General features: G+C 35.9%; 3 long non-coding RNA genes across 5 annotated transcripts; 1 reads left to right on the forward strand and 2 right to left on the reverse strand.

Annotated features, from left to right (window-relative positions):
• Positions 1-438: 438 nt before the first annotated feature.
• Positions 439-8,253, reverse strand: LOC141368786 (uncharacterized). 3 transcript variants are annotated; one of them, XR_012372080.1, is made up of 6 exons: positions 2,229-2,347; positions 2,094-2,138; positions 1,964-2,016; positions 1,454-1,488; positions 1,293-1,361; positions 439-1,113 (listed from the first exon to the last, which is right to left on the reverse strand). It is a non-coding gene; the product is annotated as an uncharacterized lncRNA (long non-coding RNA). The 3 variants fall into 3 exon arrangements; XR_012372079.1 differs by adding an exon at positions 7,734-8,253 and having other exon boundaries at positions 441-1,361; positions 2,229-2,281; XR_012372078.1 differs by having other exon boundaries at positions 442-1,361.
• Positions 2,347-6,146, reverse strand: LOC141368787 (uncharacterized). Its single transcript, XR_012372081.1, has 3 exons — positions 6,095-6,146; positions 3,994-4,605; positions 2,347-3,284 (listed from the first exon to the last, which is right to left on the reverse strand). It is a non-coding gene; the product is annotated as an uncharacterized lncRNA (long non-coding RNA).
• Positions 8,254-15,318: 7,065 nt separating the features above from the next.
• On the forward strand, positions 15,319-17,171 carry LOC129442864 (uncharacterized). Its single transcript, XR_012372289.1, has 3 exons — positions 15,319-15,816; positions 15,943-16,090; positions 16,875-17,171. It is a non-coding gene; the product is annotated as an uncharacterized lncRNA (long non-coding RNA).
• Positions 17,172-20,981: the final 3,810 nt, after the last annotated feature.

The following is a 20,981-nucleotide window of genomic DNA, read 5'->3' on the forward strand; positions in this document are numbered from 1 at the left end:
CATGTCAGATGTGTACAGTTTGCAAAGCACCACAGAAGTATACACTAAGAATAGTATCTTAATATAGGAGTGGACTGTGCCATGTGTTAGCATGACATATATGTTCTATATTTGAGATGCTTAAGCAACATGTTTTTCTACCTAACAAGGAAGTCTTTCTGTGATGTATAAAAGCTCAAACCTTACTGTACCACCCCAGAGAAACTGAGGGATGACGGGGTGAAAGGAAGGAGAATCAAAGAAATGTATAGGCTGTCATAAATAGAACATCTTTACTGGTTTCTCTCCTGACATATATATATATAAAGATTTTTTCTTGGCAAGACAATTGGTGTCCGGACCCGTGAATCAAATAATAAAGGGGAAAAGGCTTAATTCCAAGTCTACATACACATATATTACATTTAAATTATTTTTTCAATGAATAAAATCATGTACAAGTCACTCAGAATTGTTTGCAAAAGTGTTTGTTTTATTTTATTATTTTTAGTCTTTGTAAGGAAACTATATCAGCTCACTAGAACTGATCTGCATGCAGTCAAATCTGCAAAATCCAGGGTGGAAGGTTTTTGAATAAATGCCCTGGAGTTCATCTCGCTTTCCCTTCCCAGCCTAACCTGATGGATACACAAGAAGCACAATATGAACTAGGGTTTATAGTTGACAGTGAACATTTACAAACATTAGGAACAATTTCTCAGCTCTGTAGGTCCATGCCATGCAAGTGAATGGTGTCCAGAACTTTTAAACTCCAAGGGATGATATAAGTAAATTAGATTTTTAGTTTTCATTTAACATTATCAATGATGTTCTTGTTATGCATTTTATTTTTTAATGTCAATATTTACTTTCTAGCCATAAGAAGTGTGCCTGATTCTTGAACTTGTCATCCCCAACTATGTCCCTGAACCTTGAGCAAGCCAATGACAGGGTCATGTAGGCAGCATCTTCTTCTTGAAGAACAACTTCAAGCAGTATGTTCTTCAGCAACGCTCCTGATAACTGAAAAGTTAGCACAGGCCGTTAAATTTTTTTTAAAAAGCACATTATATAACATTCCACTACCTTGAAGATGAAGCATGATGGACGGTCATCATCTTTTAACAGTTTATCCTTAAAGAAAAATATAAGTGGATTAAAATTGTTCTATGATACACATTTTAAATCATCATTGCAATTGATTATGCAAAACAGAGGGCACAACTGGGGTTTGGTCTGCTGAAATGAATTATAGTTACATAATTTGAAACCCAGCAAAGTATATGTATTTTGTTTTATAGCAAAGTTCTTACTTTCATATGCAAGTTCAGTTTTTTTCTTCCCCTAGGTTTCAGGGAGTGCAGAGCATTCTTCTTCTTCTTCTGAAAGAGAATTAGAATAAAAACGTGATAAAATTATCCATTAATTTTTTATTTGACAAAAATATCAGCAAAATATAAAAAGCTGACAATACCAGCTACAACAGCTCATTTTCTCTTTCTCCCATGTCTTCCACAATTTGATTGTCATGCAACAAAAACAAATAAAGTAAGAAATAGAACAAGTTCAATATCAAAATTAATTAAATGCAAGGATGCATTACATTGATTACAAATTACAGTAAAGACTTTTGTAAATATAGAAACAATCCAATTAATGGTCCAATTTTAAATTATTCACCAATGAATACAACAACATTTCAAAATCTTGCCAACCCCTAATAGTATTAAGAAAAGCTATTAAAGGAGTTTGATAGAGCAAGTAGTGTTTACACCTGCTGATTTTTATCATCACTGAAACACTCTTTTCACTCAAAGTGTCTGCAGAATATATTTTTACTGAAATAGTGTTATGAGCGAGTCACTAAATCATTCCGTTCCATGTCTTCCCAAAACAGTTTACAGACTGAACAAGATTTTTTTCACTTCTTTAAGAGTTTCTTAAAACACCACGTTAAAAGTACAGCTAATTTTTTCACACTTACTTAATTTTCAAGCAAGATGGCACACCACCATTTTCTATGTTCTTCATGTTTAGCTGTGTACATAAAGTAATGAATTAGTACAATTTTCAATTATATTAAAATGCATATAGCTACAAAAATAAATACTTACTTCAGTGAAGTCAAACTTCTGTCCCAGAATAACATACAGTGCATACTATAATACGGTATGGAAAGACACACCAAAAAAAGTTAAATGGTAACAGCAATTGATTACACCTCGATGTTCCTCATTTACAGTACGTACTTGCCATCAAGACAAACACTCCAGTTATTTGACAGCCTTTGTCCTGCATTGTCCTAGCAATGAAATCAGACACACCATAAATTATTAATTGATGTTATAAACACACAACAACTTGTAAACTAGATAGAAAAAGTTTGAAGACAAACTTTAAGTTGGCTTGAGAAAGCCTGGCCTGAAAGTTTAAAACAGCTAGCATGATTTAGCATGAAGCAAACATAAGCTAGCATGAGTTAGCATGAAGCTAGCATGATAATTTAACATCAAGCTAGCATGATTTAGCATAAAGCTAGCACAATTTAGCTAACATGATTTAACATGAAGCTAACAAGATGTAACATGAAGTTAGAATGATGCTAACATGATTAGCATGAAGCTAGCATTATGTTAACATGAAGATAACATGAATTAGCATGAAGCTAACATGATGTTAACATGAATTATCATGAAGCTAGCATGATGCTAACATGAATTAGCATGAAGCTAGCATGATGCTAACATGAATTAGCATGAAGCTAGCATGATGTTAACATGAATTAGCATAAAGCTAGCATGATGATAACATGAATTAGCATGAAGCTAGCATGATGTTAACATGAATTAGCATGAAGCTAGCATGATGCTAACATGAATTAACATGAAGCTAGCATGATGCTAACATGAATTAACATGAAGCTAGCATGATGTTAATACGAATTAGCATGAAATTAGCATAAAGCTAACATGAATTAGCATGAAGCTACCATGTTGCTAACATGAACTAGCATGAAGCTAGCATGATTTAACATGAAGTTAGCAAGATTTATTATGAAATTAGCATAAAGCTAGCATGAAACTAGCATGAGGCAAGTATGACTTAGCATGAAGCTAGCATTAAGCTAACATGACCCAAAGACCCAACCCCCATGTCTCTATGATGTTCAGATCCAGAGATATAAGGCTTTGTTTATTATGTTGCTAGGGTGCTCATATTTGGTTGCTAGGGGTGTGGCTTAATACCTCAATAAGAATCCTAAGAGACTGATTGGATGCCTGAGTAAAATGAGCCCACACCCATGTCTCTATAGGTGTGTTCGAGATCATCTGGCGCTGCGCAGACCGATCGGCGAGGTTTGCCGCTTGCAGTCGAGGGAGGAACTGAAGACGGAACCGTCAAGCCGGACACCTGCTGCTTGCCGTAGTGACGTGTGCGCCGTGTTTCCTTGTTTTTAATCGCAAATGAAGTGAATTAGATGCTGAATTTGATAAAAACAAACCTATTAATAAAATGTTCCAACCAGAAACATTTTATATCGAATATTTTAATTGCTGCTTATACTGTATACCCGAAAATAACGGGAAACAAGCTTATATTATTAAAATACCAATAGAGTTTGTTATTTTCATTTTTATTTTATTACACGACACAATATAACATATTTAAGGATATTAAAGTGTTTTTTCCTGTTTTAAAACATGAAATTATAATGTTTATTAGTGAAACTAAAGGTTGGATTAAACTTGAAACGCACGTGATCGTTGTCATCAATGAGGCGACCAATCAAGTAACGCTGTTACGTCATCACAACTCCGGGCAGCCGCTCTGGAGGAGCTGCACCGGCTGAGCTAGCCGGCTACTCTCGAAACGCTCTCGCGGTACTTAAAAACCATATGACACAGTCACGTGCCTGCAGCGCCAGCTGAAGTCGGACAAAAGTACTAACCAAAATGCACTGCTTCAAGTCAGCCGCCGATCGGTCTGCGCAGCGCCGCATGAAGTCGAACACACCTTATGACACTCTGGTGCAAAGATATCCATCTTGGCTTTATATAATGGTAGTCTATGGGAGATGTTGCTAGGGTACCCAAAATTGTTGCTAGGGGCGTGGCTTAATAGCTCTGGGACAACCCTGAGAGACTGATTGGATGACTGAGTAAAATGAGCCTACCCCCATGTCTCTACGACACTCTAAAGTGAAGATATTCCATCTGGGACGCTTTTATTCCCTTATATGGTTATGTTTCCTGTCCCATTATAAGTCAATGGGAGATTTTGGGGGCCCCTTACACCCCAGGGGTACAGCTTACACCCCATTGTGATGTATGTTCTTACACAGCCTGTCAGACTCCTTAGATGTGGTAAGTCACATGTTTCTACAAGTTTCTCACTCGCAGCTATGACCCGTCAAAGTTTGTCTCAATGTTAAGTCAATGGGAATTTTGGGGTCTTTGAGCGCCCCGTTTAGGAATTCGGAAGGTCCCATCAGTTAGAAAAGATATAGCAACTCGAGTCAGATCAGACTGAAGGTCTGACCTGAGTTTGGAGTATGTAGAGTTAAAGCTCTAGGAGGAGTTAGAATTGGAAAATTTTGGATCAGAAGAATAATAATAATAATAATAACTAGATAGGTACATTTCCTGAAGAAAATGTGAAGTGGTGCTTGCCGTGGCAAATTTCGGGGGACAAAATCTTCTAAGAGTGATTTTAAACGCAGTCACAAGTAAAATAGTCCAACCCCCGTGTCTCTACGATGTTCTGAAGCGGAGATATAAGGCTTTGTTTACTCTGTTGCTAGGGTACTGTATTTGGTTGCTAGGGAAAAAAATGGCATCCACTAGTGATTACATGCAGAGTCACGAGTAAAACGGTCCAACCCCCGTGTCTTTATGATGTTCTGATGCGGAGATATAAGGCTTTGTTTACTCTGTTGCTAGGGTACAGCATTTGGTTGCTAGGGAAAAAATTGGCATCCACTAGTGATTACATGCAGAGTCACGAGTAAAACGGTCCAACCCCTGTGTCTCTACGATGTTTTGATGCGGAGATATAAGGCTTTGTTTACTCTGTTGCTAGGGTACTGCATTTGGTTGCTAGGGAAAAAATTGGCATCCACTAGTGATTACATGCCGAGTCACGGGTAAAATAGTCCAACCCCCGTGTCTCTATTATGTTCTGATGCGGAGATATAAGCATTTGTTTACTCTGTTGCTAGGGTACGGTATTTGGTTGCTAGGGAAAAAAATGGCATCCCATAGTGATTACACTCTGAGACACGAGTCAAACGGTCCAACCCCCGTGTCTCTACGATGTTCTGATGCCGAGATATAACTGTTTGAATTTTATGTTGCTAGGGTGCTCAAAAGTGGTTGCTAGGGGCGTGGCTTAGTAAGTCTTTAAGTATCCTGAGAGACTGATTGGATGCCTGAGTAAAATGAGCCCACCCCCATGTCTTTATGACACTGTGGTGCAAAGATATCCATCTAGGCATTTTATAATGGCAGTCTATGGGATAGGTTGCTAGGGTGCCCAAAATGGTTGCTAGGGTGAACTTACACCCCATTGTGGGGGACGTCCTGAAAGAGTCTAGCACCCTCTTCAATTGTTGTGACCCACATGTTTCTACGAAATCCTCGCTCGGACCTATGACCCGTCAAAGTTTTTCGCAATGTTAAGTCTATGGGATTTTCGCCCATTGACTTTGAATGGGAAATTTCGGGTGCCTCTTACACCCCAGGGGTACAGCTTACACCCCAATGTGATGTTTGTTCTTAAAGAGCCTACCACCCTCTTCAAATGTTGTAACCCACATGTATCTGCAAAATCCTCGAGCAGAGCTATTACCCTTCAAAGTTCGGCGCAATGTTAAGTCAATGGGATTTTTCGGGTGGTTTTTCGCCCCCCTTTCGAAAACCTTGCACCCGATTGCTTATAAAAGATATAGCCCACTTCTCCTCAACAATCCGGTCAAGTTGATCCCTCTTTTATGGCTCTACGACAAACCGTGCGGGACGAGTTACGCGCCGAAATTTTGTGCAGACATAAGAATAAAGATATAATAATATCCCTGAGCAATAGTAATAGTGATGCTTTGCATAAATGCAAGCACCACTAATAAGTTTAAATAGCATTTCAATAAGTTGGCTTTCACAAGCCAACTTAATTAAGAACTTTATACATTACAGCAGAAGCTGTGATCATAGTCATGTGGAACATCAAAAAATATCCTTTACTGATAAGTGAACCTAAAACACAATAACATGCGTTTCACAATTATTTCACTGATGGTTATGAGTAATACATTTTATAAAATAATTATGATATTAAAACAAATGTTTCAATTACATTACATTACATAACATTATGGATTACGCAGAAAAAAAGCATAACTACAATGAAAACTTTTAAAAATTAAAAGTTTTAAAAGAATTGCATGCATTGTACAATTAAATTAGGAGTTGTAACGTTATTGTAATATCAAATCCATTTATAAAACGTTTAAGACATTTACAATTTGAAAATCAGTGCAGACCTAAAACGTACAAAAACTACACAACCACAATAGGGAATGTGGAGTTGACGTCACGCTGTGTTGGATTATGTGTAATCCGCCATTTTTGCAGGCACGCGTCCTATCCCGCTGTATTTGAGTTAATGTATTGGAGGTTGTTTTTGTATTTTCTGTCGAGATTTTAATAAACTTCGATATGTTTGGTCAGTACTGCTCGATCAAGCAAGTCACGTGATCGTTCAGGGAGGAAACTGAACAACGGAATACGTTTTTCCAGCTTTTATTCGTGGAAAAAACAAAGGAAGCCGGTGCAGGAGCTGACGAAAAGACGCCGGATCGCGTGGTTTGCAAGCTGTAATCAGGATAAAAACGTTTACTTTTCAAACAAAATTCCTGCAGCAGCGAGAGTGTGTTCGCTGCATTTTCAGTCATTCAGTAATTTGTGATTAATAAAAGCAGAACCACTTAAATTGTCTTGTTTTTATGCTAACACTGTCAAACTAACTTGCAAATGTAAGTTATTGATTGATTCATTCATTCATTTCTGATCACCCTAAACACATGAGTTATAAAAATAAATATTTAGACAAGTTTGACGATTGTAACACATATTTTTTATTAAATGCAACTGCTCAAACCCACTGCTTGTGACTCTTTAAATAACAACGTTAGCTAAATATTTAGCATTTTGTTTGTTTTAATAACTTGGCCAAAACAGAAGTGCCATCTTTTGAACATGTGTTGATTCATCGCGCAGAATACAACGGAGAAATTATTTTATAGAATCATTAAGGTACGTAGGTATTAACACATTGTCAGTAAATAGCTGGTTTGCCAACCATAAGACTCCAAAAGAAGAAGTGTCACTTTACTATAAGCTTGAAGGGATTTATATCTCTTAAACTCCTGCAAAGTGTAAATAAAGTCCTGCAAAAACAAGGTAATTGACCAGATATGTAAGCGGAGGTCCGTAATCCAGTCTTGGGCTGCTAAATCATATGGATCTATGTTGTTTATTTGTCCAAATAAAGTTTTTTGGCAGTAGCATTTAGTTTCTCCCGATAGGGTCCCTTCTCTTGTTCTTTCAACTTCTCGATATCTTCCGTTTTTCTTCAAATTTACCTAGTTTTAGCTTAACATGCCCAGAATTAAATGGCATAGCGGTCGTCGGTGCCTCTAAACATGGCGCCCACGTCCCATAATGCAACACTGCGGTGACGTACATTAACATTCCCTATACCTTATTATTATGGTCTTCAGAATCCATAATCTGGAGAGCAAATTGTAGAAATGGAATGCAGAAAAGATTTTGTCATCCACGTTACAGATTTTGTAATTTGTGTGCTAATAAAAAACTACAGAAATGTATCTGGATACACTTTACCCTTATCTTTTTTAATACATCAAGACTAAAAACAGCGTACAAACGCCATTATAAAATGGTCTTCTTCAGAACTTATAATGCTTTTTTACAAAACTAAAAACTGTAAAGCAAGCTTACACCTTCATTTCAACAACACGCTAACATGTGAAAGCGGGTTTCTTCTTTGTTTTCTGATCGATCGCAACAAAACTTACACATTAGCGCCACCAACTGTGGAGCATAAACCAATAGCTGCTACAGTTGATATAAATAAACCAATCAAAATCCTCTGGAAGTTTGTACAGCCCACTTGCGGGTAAAGCTCCACCCACTTGCTGCTAACCCTCCCATTTGCAGCTGGCTCCGACCTCCGTTTATACCCATCTCATAAAATGAGACACCCCTCGCTGCAGCCTGCAGCGCGATGACGTAGTGGATTAATCCAATACGTAGTGGATGTTCAAACACGCATGCGCAGTGAATATAATGTTACGCGCATGCGCGGTGCTATGTTGTTGTTGATGAACAATCGCACGTGCTTTGGTATTTCAAGAAGAATCTGCCGATAAACGAAGGATTATTTAACAACAGTGATTGTATAAAGGTAGGTAATTAATCTTTATCTACTGATTTGTTGTTTCAACATGTATAGTCTTGTGTAACGTTAGTGTTATGTGTCCGAAGCGGTATAAAGGTGACTTAATATGCTAACAGCGATTCTCATTTTAATCATAACGTTACTTCAGAACATAATGCCACGCGTGGACAGACTGTAGGTCTAATGTAAAACTAACCTGATTTTGCTAAGCTAACTAATGCTTTATTTAGGCTAACTAATGCTATTGCATTGTTCTAGATGAATGTTTTTTTAAAGGACAGTTGCCCAGTAATAGGTGCACATACTGTAACCAGTGCCACTTAATCTTAAATTAATACATCTGGATTGGATTTTTTTATAAAAGAGACTTAGTACTTGTATGTTAACAATCCTTTGCATTTTTATTTGAAAAGTTCAACTTAATGAGATTTGACTGTTTTTTTGTAGATTTGACTGGATTTGGCAAGATGCCCTTGCTCATTAAAGAAGATGGAGATGTGGCTTTTATCAGACATGCCAGCTTTTTCACTATGTTGTTAGTAAAGCATCTTTCAGAGAAAAGGCTCATGTAGTCTGGCTTGACAGGAAGTTATTTAATTAAAAAAAAATTCCATAGCTCAATTAGAGCATTACATTATTAGCAAATATCATCAGGTAACACACATACTAATTAAAACATGTCACTGTAAGTCACTTTGGATAAAAGCATCTGCCAAACGTGTAAATGTAAGTGTGTGTGTGTGTGTGTGTGTGTGTGTGTGTGTGTGTGTGTGTGTGTGTGTGTGTGTGTGTGTGTGTGTGTGTGTGCTTATAGTAACAGTGTTTTTATTCTAATTTCATATAAAGTATCCATAGATTTAGACTATACATTTGTTAATTTTTAATATTTACTTCTCTTTCTTAAAATAGGTGTTGTCAACTGGAACACATTCTCCGGGGTGTAGAGATTTATTTACAGACTGTCCACCAGGTCGAGTTGGAGGAAGGGTGTCCCAGGGATGAATTGTTCATCTATTCTGCATCAGTAAAGCACTGGTGGCGTGGCACTGACTTTAAACTATTTAAGATCAAACTGTGACAAAAGCTTTACCTGTGCTGACTGCAGTCAGTTATATGTGACCCTGCCTGTGAAAAAACAGGATAAGTCTTGAAATGTAATTATGATATAATGAGCATCAAAGTGTTATTTTCATTACTTTCACATTGATTTTGACATTTGACATGATTTTACTCAGTCAACCCCACACACCCAGCCAACTTTTTCTTTGAACTTTTGCCCTTTGGCCGGCGCTACAAAGCACTGAACACTATAAACAACAGTTTGTTCCTCAGGTTATATACCTAAACAATTAAAGCACCCATAACTTCCACACCTGTCATAACTGTATATTCACCACATACTGTACATCTGAAACTACCATTCTAAACTATGCTACTGTAAATATCACCTATTATCTATCTGTACAACAACAGCATCTGAACATCCATACAGGCATCACTACACACAATTGTAAAAAAGGAGAATATATATATACATATACTTATATATACTTACTGTACCATGCTGCTTATTTAAATTATTTTTGTTTTTATATTACTAGTGTGTTATTGTCTTTAATTTAACTTAGTCATTCTATTTATGTCCGTAACATGTCACCAAGACAAATTCCTTATGTGACAAAAACATACTTGGCAATAAAGCTGATTCTGAAGATATCAATGTTTTTTTTACAGAATGTTGTTTACATTATGTAGAATGAGTTAATGTAGAAAACAGTAAATCACAGAAAGATGACTAGCTGAGTTTTCACTAAGTTCATGTTTAGGCCTAATGTTTATTGTTAAAATGTTTTAATATTTGCAGTCACTGATCATCAGTGAATTGAACAAGCTGTGGGGTAAAAGTTAAATAAACAAGCAACTTAAATAAATGACAAGTTATTTTTGTTTCCATTTAACAGTAACTTGAATAGATATATATATAATATAATATTTTTTAAATAACTTCAATACAACACTCAAATAAATGATTGATTAAAACGTTACATGTATCATTGCTAATATACCTTATCTTGTTGTTTAAAGATGATTGTTTAATACATCTTAACATTACCACATGTTAAGATAATACATTACACAATGCTAAAAATGTAAAATGAGTTTACAGTCCCTTACGAAAATTAACCATGGTTTTATTGTGGTAAAAGTGTAGTAACCATAGTTTTTGGTGTGATTATCAGCAAAACCATGGTTTTACTACACCAACTATTGTTTTTGAAAACCACGGTTATCAAAACTATTGTTATTTTGTAGTTACCATGGTTTTACTACAGTACCATGTTTTTTTTTGTTTTAACTGTAGTAAAACCATGGTTAATTTTCGTAAGGGGTAACGTTAGCCTACTCATTCAATACGATCAGCTTTTATGGATAAATTATGTGAAAATAACTGCACTGAACACGCGAAAATGGTTTTATTTTGCACGTGGGTATCCACGTAAACTTATTAACTAATCTAGGACAACAGCACGTTTATCGGCATTTGACGGCAAATGTGTTAATGTTTGTGTGCAAATACACAACCGAGCACTGGATTTGGATTTATATTCACTGCGCATGCGTGTTTGAACATCCACTACGTACTGGATTAATCCACCACGTCATCGCGCTGCAAGCTGCAGCGAGGACTTCTTGCATAAAATTGGGTTTGGACACAAAACGGCACCTCCTGAGTATGGAATTACATTTGTGTCAAACCAAACGCACGCAACCCCTGCAAAAACAAACAAAAACATACATTGACAAAAGAAAAAAACCATCCGAAAACAAAAACAACCAACCAACCAGCAAAAAAACCAACATCATCCTTAAATATACTGCATTCTTTGTTTATAGTTTTCTAAGTTTCACTTTCACTAAATATAGTTTTGAATGTGCTGCAAATGTTTTCGTTTTCACTTTCCAATTTTTTGTTTGCGCTTCGCAAATTTACGTTCTCCATTTTGACACAAACCTCTCGTGAGGGGCGGGCTTAACAGCGGTTCGCTCTTATTGGCTTGTGAGATTTTGATTGACAGCTCATTGAACCGGAACCCCGGAACAGAAGGTGGCGGTAGTGCGCCAATAAGCTGGATCCCAACCACTGTTAAAAATAACAAGAAGAAGACGATCGGACGCTGTTTATCAGCGGAGCTGCAAGTAGTCTAAACAAACGGTAATAAGAGTATATTAAAGAACATTATTGATAATACACGGATATTTTACACGTCAGCAGAGGAATTACAATAGTTCAAGATGAGTAATCGAGAGGCTCACGGTCCGGAGCACCAACACCATCCTCCTCGGCCGGACAATCGAGGCAGCCTGAGGTAAGTTTGTAATAACTATCAAAATAAATAGAATAATCCCACTGCAAGATTTATTCATGTGTGAAGGCTGCAACAGTTGTGTTAAACTGTATATGAATGGTATTGCATTTCTCAAAGCAGAGCAAAGATCGTTATGTAAAAGACCCATTTGTTCCATAGTCTACTTTGGCACATTTAGGCTTACAATGGATATGTGAAACGCAAAGATAATGATCTTTCTTTAATTGTGGTTAGGCAAACAATTCTATCTTTATTATTGTCCATAAAAAACAAATGTAAGATTTTAGCCTAATTCCGCTTTTTATTTTATATTACTTATCAGGACCAAAGAGTGTAATTTCTCCAGGTAGGCACTGAACCAGTTCATGTTGTTCTCTGTATATAAAATACCAATTTAAAGGGGCTTTGGTAAATTTTTAGGTTTTTTTAGTTTATGTTTTTATTAGATTTGAAATGTAACGAGTTCAGCATAGAATTCATGTTAGCTATTTCTACAAGAACAAGTGTGAGAACATATTTTGCAGCGAATGTTTAGTTTAAATCAATTTTAATTCAAATCAATTAATCTTTAATGCACGTTTACAAGAGCACTGCAAGGTTAAAATGAAGCCTTGAAAGGGGTAGTAATGTTTGCTGTTACTGGTGGGACAGAAAGCTCTCTTTGAAAAGATAACATTTTAAAGATCTTTACTTGTGTTCAGAAGATGAACCAAAGTCTTAAGGGTTTGGAACGACATGATGGTGAGTAAATGACGACAGAATTGTCTTATTTAGGCGTATTAGCAGCACTCTAAACATGCATATCTGCACCACATCTGGTGGTATTCAGCCTACCTGCCCTTAATGTAGGAATGCCACTAATTTGGTTTCCATAATACTTCACATGATGATTTACTATGGACAGACATTGCTTTTTTATAAGCTACGATTTGACCATACTTTTCTCTTTTTTTTTTAGAATTAATTGAGCCTCTATGGTGTGATGTTTGGTCAGCTGTCTCTTGTACTATGAAGAACTGCAATGGAAGAAGAGACAGTGCTTGATTCGGCAGGTGAACTGCACATATTTTGTAAGACCAGATTTCATTTTAGAATATTTATCAAGAATTAACGTTTCATTTTTCATCTTTTATTTTTATTCATAATTCTAGCCAGGTAGATGGCATGACATTAAACTCTTAATCAACAACAACAACAACAACAAAAAAACACTGTAATAATACATCCTTCCCCCAAACTATTTTGCAAAGTCATTACTCATTATCATAGTAAGTAGCGTGCTGTCCCCTTCCCCTTAAAGCAAATGTGGTCTCAAGACTCATCCAATGCCATGTGTAAATAGGACTTATGTTACATGAGATTGGAATGACATTAACTAAATATCAGGATTTTTATTCTTGACATTCATGTACTTGCATATAGTTACTTTGGCATTATGTAATTATGTGTCCTTAGAAATGTATCAAACTAAATTTGGTTAGCATTATAACACATTGTTTCTTTTTCAGATGGTGGAGCAACTTTTTTAAGAGGAAATTGTTGACAATGTCACAGAGGATGATGGTGTGGTCGTGGTGCCAGAGATCTATTGTCCTTTGTCAGACCAAAAGCCTTTGATATCACCATTGAATGTCTAGGAGTTATACCAACAGACACTTGATGTCATCCAAAGACTGTGCTCCATTTAAATTGTAAAAGTCATTTTCAGGTTTACAAGATACAAAAGCTGGTTCACAGATGTACCTTTCCTTTAAAACTATTTCCCACCAGTAATCACAATGGAGACACATCTCTGACTGCTGGGATTCCCCTCTTATTGTGATTCATATGCATGTGCAGAGTTATTCATGGCAACACTTCATAGCGTTGTGCTGGTAATTTATCTTTATATATCATGCCTCCTCACTACATCTGTCAGCCTGTGCTTTACATATCTGAGAGTCAACGCAGCTAAACATGAAGGACAAATGCAATGCAAGACGTTATGCATGTTATATATCGGCATATGGATGATTAGATTAGAAACTTTTGTGTGTTTAAACATCACATGACATAGAAAATTGACTGTCCTCCATTTTCCTCCTTAGATTTAATTTGTACTTTAGACGTCAATGGGTACACTCTCATGTGTGCTTACCATCATTTATCAAAATATCTTCTCAGCAGAATAAAGAAACTTAAATAGGTTTACAACAACATGAGACTGAGTAAATAATAACATAATTTTAATTTTTGTGTGAACTATCCCTTTAAGACTCTGTAAACCATTCAGATGCATGTAAAATCATTAACAACTGTTAAACAGCATCTATAAATGATAAAAAAGACATTACTATTGGGAGAAACATTTTGTCTAGACATTTGAGTTCATTTCAACTGACACTCTGTAAAAGTAAGCATTATGTTGCACTGCTGTTTCCATTCTTTCTTTAAATTCATTTGCTTGGCCTTCGGTGCATGCATGTGTGATCAAAGTTATTATCAGTTATTTTGAAGGCGTTTTTCTCTGACAGAAGCAGGTGCCTGTCAACCACTGCATGGGACAGAAAGTGCTGCCTCGTCCTGAGTTTCGCCGTCTAGGGCAGTAAAATAAACAATAAGCATTTAATGACATCACTACATCTAGCACAATAGTCATTCAACACTAATACTTTAAAATGTATAACTTGTTTGTAACTAATTGTTGCTTTAGAAAACCGCAAATTTACAGACAAGGTTAACATAAGAACCCTGAAATTTTGAAGCTGGTCACCCTGTGCACGGCTAACAGCAAAAACCTCCTCAGCAGCACATCAATAAAACTTGCAGTGGGATTATTCTATTTATTTTGATAGTTATTAAAAACTTAACTTACCTCAGGTAAGGTTGCCTCGATTGTCCGGCCGAGGAGGATGGTGTTGTTGCTCCAGACCGTGAGCCTCCCGATTACTCATCTTGAACTATTGTTATTCCTCTGCTGACGTGTAAAATATCCGTGTTTTATCATTAAATAAATATACGTTACTCTTATTACCGTTTGTTTAGACTACTTGCAGCTCCGCTGATAAACAGCGTCCGATCGTCTTCTTGTTATTTTTAACAGCGGTTGGGATCCAGCTTATTGGTGCACTACTGCCACCTTCTGTTCCGGGGTTCCGGTTCAATGAGCTGTCAATCAAAATCTCACAAGCCAATAAGAGCGAACCGCTGTTAAGCCCGCCCCTCACGAGAGGTTTGTGTCAAAATGGAGAACGTAAATTTGCGAAGCGCAAACGAAAACTTGGAAAGTGAAAACGAAAACATTTGCAGCACATTCAAAACTATATTTAGTGAAAGTGAAACTTAGAAAACTATAAACACAGAATGCAGTATATTTAAAGATGATGTTAATTTTTTTGCTAGTTAGTTGATTGTTTTTATTTTCAGATAGTTTTTTTCTTTTATCAATGTATATTTTTGTTTGTTTTTGCAAAAGTTGCGTGCGTTTAATTTGACACAAATGTAATTCCATACTTTTTACTCAGTTGTTCTATGGAAACCTGTCAGGACAAATAAAACGCTAACCAAAAGTTATTCTGTCCAGAGTAACGTTATCCATGTAAGTAATTTACCAGATGATATCAATTAACTACATTAATAATGACATTGCGTATGAAACAAACGGTCTGCTTAATCAGATGAACAGACCCGCGTCAGTTATTCGTGACTTCGCTACGCCACGAGCAACACTTGATTCAATTAGAAAAAGCTTTTTTAAATGTCTCGCGTGACATCTGGTATATTAACTAAAAAAATCGCTTTGAAGTGCCACACCTTAAAGCTGACGTTTTCAGAAGAGAACCTTGTTGTTTTATGATCTCATTTTGTCCAACATTGCGTCCTATGACAGATATAATACTTTTTTCATTATTGCTCTATGTATGTGTGACCTTCATCATTTGAGGTTGTGTGTTGATTTACCTCTGAATATTTCCTCTTATAGGTCCATCATCCTTTCATGCGCTACACAGCATTGGTAAGTCATTTCTTTCACTTTTGTACTGCTGTTAGGAGCTATATTTTATTTTTGTAACTAATATACAATTATTATTCTTTGACTCGCAGTACTCAAATATACAATGGTTGGTTAATTTGTTTTCAGATAAATGCTGAATTTGAAAGAATCACTACTGTCTTATGTTCCTGCGTGTCACCTGGACCTCCAATCCAAAAACCTGATGAAACTCTTCTATCAGAAAGGAGGACAGCTAGCAAAAAGGCTTCAAACAATCAATGATCAAATGACAGAAGTAAGTAATATAGATTCATAGACATAAAATGTGTAAACCTTGTTGGAAGTACAGAACATTTAGTATGTTTTAGTTACAACATCTTTTGGCACACGGGTCATTAAAACACCTGGGAAGATTTAAAGGGGTAGTTCACCCAAAAATAAAAATTCTCATCACTTACTCCCTATCATGTTGTTACAAACCTGTATAAATGTCTTTGTTCTGATGAACACTAAGGAAGATATTTTGAGGAATGTTTGTAACCAAACCAATCATAAGCCCCATTCGCTTCCATAGTGGGGAAAAATAATACTATTGAAGTGAATGGGGCTCATGAACAGTTTGGTTGCAAACATTTCTCAAAATAAATATCTTCCTTCATGTTCATCAGAACAAAGACATTTATACAGGTCTGTAACAACATGAGAGTGAGAAAATGAGAGAATTCACTTTTGATGTGATTGTCAGGTATGGTAGCACACACTCGAAATGTGGCCTCTTTATTTAACTCATCCCAGTGTAGTAAACACACACACACACACACACACACACACACACACACACACACACACACACACACACACACACACACACACACACACACACACACACACACACACACACACAGCAGTGGACAGTGCAGCTGCCTTGCTTTGTAACCCATATATTTGTAACCAATTGTAACATGCTGTGGCTGTATACTTACATTTATTTGTTTGCATTGTACTAATTTCCAATGACACTTTTATTGTAACAGTAACTTTTTTCTGTTTCTTTAACTACATTTGTTTGTTTTGTACAGGGCATGGATGAAGTCAGCATCAGTGAGGTCATTTGAAGACACCAATGTTGGGATTTGTGCTCTCAAACAACCTGCTTCTTGTGATGAAGAAGAGGATCTTTGTATAGTCCTGGAAGGCATGAAGGTGTTGCAACATCGTGCCATGTTGTTTGAGCTGATGTATGCCTTAAACCTGAGCTATCCTGATCTCCGCTTTATTTTTGAGGAAATCCAAAAGATTTTAATGGAACTGCATTGAGAGTAACTTTAACGAACAGTTTCTTTCAGTGAAAGGCTCAGAAAGACTGTGCTGCTCATTTTTGACTTTTTTTTAATCTGTTTTAAGTGTTTTCTCTTATTAATACATTAACCGTTTGCTGCTCAGAGTCGATTTTGGAAATGGTTGTTGTATTTTGTTTTTGATGAATTTTTGATTAACAGTTTATAAATGCTGTAGCTCTGACTTTCTGAAGGATTGATATTTTCCAGTTTGTAAATCCATTTTAAAAATAATAGTACATACTTGCATGTCTCTTTGGAATGCAGTGTTTGTGATTCAGCACTTCTAAATCTACTGTGATAGTAACTATTTTAAACATTTGGGTCAGTTTCACAGATGGGGCTTTTCCTAGTCCCAGACTTTTGCAATGCCATATATCAGTGCCCTTGTTTTGTCTAAAGATGTACTCCATTGTTGTTTTTGTAAGGTAGGTTTGTTTGTAAACATTTTGTAAAAATATCCTAATATAACTAGGGCCTAGTCATGAATTAATCTACAACCTGTTTGGGAAATTGCCCCTTTATGTATGTACTGCATGTGCTGATTGTTATAATAGTTATTGACTGTTGTTGAATTAATGTGTAATGATTTAAATGAATTGATGATCTGAAAGCAGTGGTTTGCCTCAATATCACTAAACATTTGTACAAAACTCTTCACTTTTTATGCCAATGCAAATGTATTTTGTATTTAAAAAGAAATAAATAACATTTGGATAATTATGGGTGATTATTATGGTGCCAGAGACATAATGAAATTGCTTTAGAGTTACATAATCCCATAATATAAGCATTAAAAAAGCATGTTGGAATTACAGATGAAAATCTAGTCCCCTTACATAATAAAATTACTTAAACATTACAAAATAAATGTGTTATAGTAAAAAGAAATATCACTTTGAGTCAACATATTTGTATTAGACTACTTAAAATAATTAAAATGTTTTGGTCTGACACATAAAAATTATTTGAGGAAAATTATTTTGGTTTTAAACAATCGGATCATGTGGGACCGATGTACACATTAAAATTACGTAAATTGAAAGGATTTTTTTTTCAGTGTAGCTTTGTGGGTTAACATTACATTAAACCATTATTTAAATGGCATTACGTGTTAATACTATGTCAAATATTATTAATACTCGGTCAAATTAACATTATGAACTGAAGAATATTCATGATGCTGTTATAAAAACTACTTTAACAGAGTATTAACACTTAATGACATTTTAATGACAAATTATATTTGTATATTTGTTTTATAAAAACATCATAAAAACGTTTTCATGTGTCGTCAAAATGACCCACAACCTAATCAGTCTATATGTTAAGAAATCCATGCATTTAAAAACGTCTCACGAGACAAATTATTCGGCAAACTAATTCCTCTCATTGCCCTCTGTCATTTCACAGAATTATACAATGGAAAGCACGTCAAGCATAAAAGCCTTTTAGGTTTACACAGTTTTTCAATATTTTACTATGTTCTTACCTGATGAATTAATACATGCCTATCTTTTTTCAATACTGTATGTGCACTTAATCTTTGCACAGCATGTCATGAATGTGTTAGCATTTAGCCTAGTCCCATTTATTCCTTAGGATCCAAACAGGGATGAATTTAGAAGCCATCAAACACTTCCATGTTTTCTCTATTTAAAGACTGTTACATAGTTACACAAGTAAGTATGGTGGCACAAAATAAAACGTGATTTTTAAGTGAATAAAAAATGAGAACTATATTGTATGGCGGAAGAGCACCCAGTCTGCAGCACCTCAACCTCCGGCGCAGCAACATCACCACTCCTGTGAAGATGCCACTGCGCGCTGAGGTCGAAATGCCGCAAACTAAGTGCTCTTCCGCCATACAATATGTGCTCTTTCTCCATGCATTGAAAAAAGATAGTTATGTATTCATTTGTCTAAGTTGAGGTAAGAACATAGTAAAATATTAAAAATTTGTGGTTTTCCTTTAAGTCAAAAGTGTAGGCCAATTTGTCAGCGTTCCACACTCTGTCTCAGTCGTGCAATGTGCAAGTGCAACTGTAGCGTGCAACTGCCTGCCAACGTGCAAGTGTGAATTTGAATTTCCTTTTGCGACAGTTATAACACAAATCACATCACACCCAATAACTCAACCGCCTTTGCTTTGTGTTGATGCATGAAAACAGCACCCTGACTGGTTGACTGGCTCAAAGTATTTTGAGTATTTTAAAAATACAAAAATACTCATCTTAAATGTATTTAAATACAAATTACATTTCATTTTTTTCAAATTCTTTAAAATACAAAATACAAAATACTATTTTGTATTTCAAATACGTATTTTAAATACATGTATTTGAAATACTGCCCATCCCTGCGCTTCACCCTGTTTCGAATGGATGAATGACTGAAACTTTTTTGGAAATGTTATTTTAAGGTAAAAAAAACTTAAATTTAATACTTAAATCATATAGGGAAATACGTGTAACATTAGCTTACCTTGCATTTTACCTCATTGCTCCTCATTCTATATTTACAAATAAACAAATAGGCCCACTGAATTTGTTTTTTAAATGGACATATTTATTAAAAAAGCATTAATATGTGACATTAATAATAGCAATATAGATATTTACTTAGCACTACAATCATGATGTATTAAGTCGGTAAAACCGCATATGCGCTACTTAGCCACGAAAAATCACTGCCAGGGAAATTCCTTCTCCGCTACAGCCCTAGACCTATTACAGTTTCGGAATGCATAAACAGAAATACAAAAGAACAGAAAATCCTGGCTGTTTTCTGCACTTTAGCCAATATCTTTTTAAAGTATCAATATCTGTAAAGTATTCTTCTTGTTTTATTTTTCATACGTTCTGCCACACGAAAATTATACTTTGTCCTCACATGTGTGAAAATGCTTACGTCAGAATTCTTCAAGTCGTACAATAAAATCTTGTCGTATGTGACTGTGTCCAAATTATTTTTGAATAAACTCACTCATGTTGTAGGCGAGAGCTCATGACATTCTGACCTTCAGAATTCGCACCGTACACCCAGCTTAAGGTGAACAGTTTTATGACATTTACAAAAAATATAAATTTATCATAAATTCTAGATTACTAATCAACGGCACTGTATAATTTTATTTATTTTTCTAATTAAAATAGTTTGAGAGAGTTTAATGTCATGAATTTGCTTTTAGGTGGGGGGCTGCAAGAAGGGATGCACCCGACAATGGCCATGCAATAAAAAGTTTGATAACCACTGGAATCAAGGGTCTGAATATTTATGGAAATTAGATTTCCCTTATTTTTCACAAACAATTCTCGAATTCTTTAATCACTTTTTTGGGGTGGAACTGAGTGTAGATTAATGAGAAAAAAAATGTATTTAAATGATATTTTAAAATTGAAAATGTTATAGTTGTGCATAGGTCCTACCTACGGCGTAGCCGGGACGATGTATATCCGCGTCGGTTTTCATTTTTTTGCGTCGTCGTCCAGGTCGACTTGCCAACACACACGCTGGTAGGCAGCCAGCATCCACGCGTGTAACCACAGTAGCAGCATGACCGTCAATGAAGAAGAGGCTTGGCGTGTTAACCCACAAATGAAGAAGAAACAGCAACTTCTTGTGTATGATTTGAGAAGACCAGCAGTGATGGAAGTAAATAAACAGTGACAGTTTGAGTTAAATCACTCCTCAACTTGGCTCATCTTTGTTTTCACCATCACAAACGGAAATACCTATGACGCAGTTTTTTTACCTGACAGGAGGGGTTCTGGTGGACCAATCACAGGGCTTGCGGTCCACGTAGAACTATCGCGCTGTTAAAATTTTTGCGAGGTGCACCTCAGGCTA

This window comes from Misgurnus anguillicaudatus, chromosome 11 (genome assembly GCF_027580225.2).
Source record: "Misgurnus anguillicaudatus chromosome 11, ASM2758022v2, whole genome shotgun sequence".
In the NCBI taxonomy this organism is placed as follows: domain Eukaryota; kingdom Metazoa; phylum Chordata; class Actinopteri; order Cypriniformes; family Cobitidae; genus Misgurnus; species Misgurnus anguillicaudatus.